Here is a 5,294-nt window from a genome sequence, read left to right on the forward strand (position 1 = left end):
TCATCACTTATGTATTTTCAACAGTGGAGTTTCTACACACCATAGATTAAGGGTGTGGAGCTCTGCTGTACCTCGAGTTTTAATGCAATTACTACTATTTTCTATTCAATTCAGTTTATTCCTGTTCTAAGATATTCATTGCACTTCACCATGACGAATGTGATGATCCATGACACTCATAATCATTCTCACCTATGAACGCATGACTGACAACTGGTGCACGAAATTGTGATCATCAATGGTGCCATCAACATGGTACGCACAATTGCAATCTCAACTCTTTATCACAACTTCGCACAACTAACCAGCAAGTGCATTGGGTCGTCCAAGTAATAAACCTTACGCGAGTAAGGGTCGATCCCACGGAGATTGTTGGTATGAAGCAAGCTATGGTCATCTTGTAAATCTCAGTCAGGCAGATTCAAATGGTTATAGGTGATTTATGAATAAAGCATAAAATAAAGATAGAGATACTTATGTAATTCATTGGTGAGAATTTCAGATAAGTGTATGGAGATGCTTTGTCCCTTCCGTCTCTCTGCTTTCCTACTGTCTTCATCTAATCCTTCTTACTCCTTTCTATGGCAAGCTGTATGTAGGGTTTCACCATTGTCAATGGCTACCTTCCATCCTCTCAGTGAAAATGTTCAACGCGCTCTGTCAAAGCACGGCTATTCAGCTGTCGGTTCTCGATCATGTCGGAATAGAATCCAGTGATTCTTTTGCGTCTGTCACTAACGCCCCACAATCGCGAGTTTGAAGCTCGTCACAGTCATTCAATCCTTGAATCCTACTCAGAATACCACAGACAAGGTTTAGACCTTCCGGATTCTCTTGAATGCCGCCATTAATTCTAGCTTATACCACGAAGATTCCGATTAAGAAATCTAAGAGATAAACATTCAAGCCTTGTTTGCTTGTAGAACGGAAGTGGTTGTCAGGCACGCGTTCATAAGTGAGAATGATGATGAGCGTCACATAATCATCACATTCATCATGTTCTTGGGTGCGAATGAATATATTAGAACAAGAATAAGCTGAATTGAATAGAAGAACAATAGTAATTGCATTAATACTCGAGGTACAACAGAGCTCCACACCTTAATCTATGGTGTGTAGAAACTCCACCGTTGAAAATACATAAGAACAAGGTCTAGGCATGGCCGAATGGCCAGCCTCCCAAGGAGGGTTCAATCATAAAAACATGATCAAAAGATTCAAGTGATCAAAAGACTCAAATACAATAGCAAAAGGTCCTACTTATAGAGAACTAGTAGCTAGGGTTTACAGAAATGAGTAAATGACATAAAAATCCACTTCTGGGCCCACTTTGTGTGTGCTTGGGCTGAGCATTGAAGCATTTTCGTGTAGAGACTCTTCTTGGAGTTAAACGCTAGCTTTTGTGTCAGTTTGAGCGTTTAACTCCCATTCTTGTGCCAGTTTCGGCGTTTAACGCCGGGCAGTTTTGAGCTGATTTGGAACGCCAATTTGGGACATCAAATCTCAGGCAAAGTATGAACTATTATACATTGTGGGAAAGCTCAGGATGTCTACTTTCCAACGCAATTGAGAGCGCGCCAATTGAGCTTCTGTAACTCCAGAAAATTCACTTCGAGTGCAGGGAGGTCAGAATCCAACAGCATCTGCAGTCCTTTTTAGCCTCTGCATCAGATTTTTGCTCAGGTTCCTCAATTTCAGCCAGAAAATACCTGAAATCACAGAAAAACACACAAACTCATAGTAAAGTCCAGAAAAGTGAATTTTAACTAAAAAATAATAAAAATATAATAAAAACTAACTAAAATATACTAAAAACAATGCCAAAAAGCGTATAAATTATCCGCTCATCAACAACCACCTCCGTTCTACCTTAGACCAAACGCATATTTCTTGGATTCCTTAATCAGAATCTTCGTGATATAAGCTAGAATTGATGGTGGCATTCATGAGAATCCAGAAAGTCTAAACCTTGTCTGTGGTATTTCGAGTAGGATTCAGGGATTGAATGACTGTGACGAGCTTCAAACTCGCGATTGTTGGGCGTGATGACAAACACAAAAGAATTAATGGATTCTATTCCGACATGATCAAGAATCGACATATAATTAGCCGTGCCGTGACAGAGCATTTGGACCTTTTTCACTGAGAGGATGGGATGTAGCCATTGACAACGATGATGCCTTACATACAGCTTGTCATGGAAAGGAGTAAGAAGGATTGGATGAAGACAGTAGGAAAGCAGAGATTCAGAAGGAGCACAACATCTTCATATGCCTATCTGAAATTCCCGTCGATGATCTACATAAGTATTTCTATCTTTATTTTCTGTTTATTTATTATTATTATTCGAAAACTCCATAATCATTTATTATCCGCCTAACTGAGATTTACAAGATGACCATAGCTTGCTTCATACCAACAATCTCCATAGGATCGACCCTTACTCACGTAAGGTTTATTACTTGGATGACCCAGTGCACTTGCTGGTTAGTTGTGCGAAGTTGTGAAGTTATGTTTAGACCATGGTATCATGCACCAAGTTTTTGGCGCCATTACCAGGGAGAGAACGAACATGAATGCCATTATCAGAAATCACAATTTTGCCTACCAAGTTTTTGGCGCCGTTGCCGGGAATTGTTCGAGTTTGGACAACTGACGGTTCATCTTGTTGTTCAGACTAGGTAATTTTCTTTTTTGTTTTATTGTCAAAAATTTTTCAAAAATCTTTCAAAAAAATTTTTTTTCCCACCTGTTTTCAAAAATTTTTCAAAATTCTTAAGAATGGATTCTAGAGTTTCATGAAACATGTTGAAGCCTGGCTAGCTATAAAGCCATGTCTAAATTCTTTTGGACTAAGGCTTCAACTAATCACCACAATGCATGTAATGCCCTGCTGAAGCTTGGCTGGCTACTAAGCCATGTCCAACCCGTGGATTGGAGCTTTAGGCTAACATTGAAAGATTCCTAGAATTCTTCTTAAAAATGTTGAATTTCTTATTTTCTTTTTCCTATATGTTTTTTGAAAAATATATACAAAAATTATAAAATGGAAAAAAAATCAAAAATATTTTGTGTTTCTTGTTTGAGTCTAGTGTCATGTTTTAAGTTTGGTGTCAATTTCATATTCATCTTATTCTTGCATTTTTCGAAAATTCATGCATTCATAGTGTTCTTCATGATCTTCAAGTTGTTCTTGGTAAGTCTTCTTGTTTGATCTTGATGTTTTCTTGTTTTGTGTTTTTTGTTGTTTTTCATATGCATTTTTGCATTCATAGTGTTTAAGCATTAAAGATTTCTAAGTTTGATGTCTTGCATGTTTTCTTTGCATCAAAAATTTTTCAAAAATAAGTTCTTGATGTTCATCATGATCTTCAAAGTGTTCTTGGTGTTCAACTTGACATTCATAGTGTTCTTGCATGCATCATTGGTTTTGATCCACAAATTTTCATGTTTTGGGTCATTTTTATGTTTTTTTTCCTCTCATCATTCAAAATTCAAAAATAAAAAAATATATTTTCCTTTTTTCTCTCATAAATTTCAAAAATTTGAGTTGACTTAGTAAAAAATTTTCAAAACTTAGCTATTTCTTACAAGTCAAGTCAAATTTTCAAATTTAAAAATCTTATCTTTTCAAAAATTTTTTCAAAAATCAAATCTTTTTCATCTTTTTTATTATTTTCGAAATTTTTAAAATTTATTTTCAAAATCTTTTTCTTATCTTTATTTCAAAATTTTGAAAACTTTACTAACAATTAATGTGATTGATTCAAAAATTTGAAGTTTGTTACTTTCTTGTTAAGAAAGGTTCAATCTTTAAATTCTAGAATCATATCTTATAGTTTCTTGTTAGTCAAGTAATCAAATTTTAATATTAAAAATCAAATCTTTTTCAAAATATCTTTTCCATCATATCTTTTTATCTTTTTCAAAAATTTAATTTTAAAATATCTTTTTTAACTTCTTATCTTTTCAAAATGATTTTTAAATCTTTTTCAACTAATTAATTGACATTTTGTTTGTTTCTTATCTTTTTCAAAACCACCTAACTACTTTTCCCTCTCTAATTTTTGAAAATCATCTCTTTCTTTTTCAAAATTTTTTTAATTAATTAATTGTTTCAAATTTTTATTTTAATTTTATTTCTTCTCTTAATTTTCGAAAATCACTAACCCTTTTTCAAAATTAATTTCGAATTCTCTCCCCCTCATCTTCTTTTATTTATTTATTTATTTACTAACACTTCTCTTCATCTCAAGAATCTGAACCTATCTTCACCCTTGTGTTTGGATTCTTACTTCTTCCTTCTTCTATTCCTTTCTTCTTCTACTAACATAAAGGAATCTCTCTACTGTGGTAAAGAGGATTCCTATTATTCTTTTCTGTTCCCTTCTTTTTCATATGAGAAGGAGCAAGGACAAGAATACTCTTGTTGAAGCAGATCCTGAACCTGAAAGGACTTTGAAGAGGAAACTAAGAGAAGCTAAATTACAACAATCCAGAGACAACCTTACAGAAATTTTCGAAAAGGAAGAGGAGATGGCAGTCAAAAATAATAATGCAAGGAGGATGTTTGGTGATTACACTACACCTACTTCCAATTTTGATGGAAGAAGCATCCTAATCCCTGCCATTGGAGCAAACAATTTTGAGCTGAAACCTCAACTAGTTGCTCTACTGCAACAGAACTGCAAGTTCCATGGACTTCCATCAGAAGATCCCTACCAGTTTTTAACTGAGTTCTTACAGATCTGTGAGACGGTTAAGACTAATGGAGTAGATCCTGAAGTCTACAGGCTCATTCTTTTCCCTTTTGCTGTAAGAGACAGAGCTAGAACATGATTGGATTCACAACCTAAAGATAGCCTAGACTCATGGGATAAGCTGGTCGCGGCCTTCTTGGATAAGTTCTTTCCTCCTCAAAAGCTGAGCAAGCTTAGAGTGGATGTTCAGACTTTCAAACAAAAAGATGGTGAATCCCTCTATGAAGCTTGGGAAAGATACAAATAGATGACCAAAAGGTGTCCTTCTGACATGCTTTCAGAGTGGACCATTCTGGATATATTCTATTATGATCTATCTGAGTTTTTCAAGATGTCATTGGACCATTCTGCAGGTGGATCCATTCACCTAAAGAAAACACCTGCAGAAGCTCAAGAACTTATTGACATGGTTGCAAATAACCAGTTCATGTACACTTCTGAGAGGAATTCTGTGAATAATGGAATGCCTCAGAGGAAGGGAGTTCTTGAAATTGATGCTCTAAATGCCATATTGGCTCAGAAAAAATGTTGACT

General features: G+C 35.2%; 1 non-coding gene across 1 annotated transcript; it reads right to left on the reverse strand.

Moving 5' to 3' along the window:
• Positions 1-4,929: 4,929 nt before the first annotated feature.
• LOC112719332 (small nucleolar RNA R71) lies at positions 4,930-5,037 on the reverse strand. Its single transcript, XR_003161638.1, has one exon. It is a non-coding gene; the product is annotated as a small nucleolar RNA R71 (small nucleolar RNA).
• Between the last annotated feature and the right edge of the window lie 257 nt (positions 5,038-5,294).

This window comes from Arachis hypogaea, chromosome 10, assembly GCF_003086295.3.
Source record: "Arachis hypogaea cultivar Tifrunner chromosome 10, arahy.Tifrunner.gnm2.J5K5, whole genome shotgun sequence".
In the NCBI taxonomy this organism is placed as follows: Eukaryota; Viridiplantae; Streptophyta; class Magnoliopsida; order Fabales; family Fabaceae; genus Arachis; species Arachis hypogaea.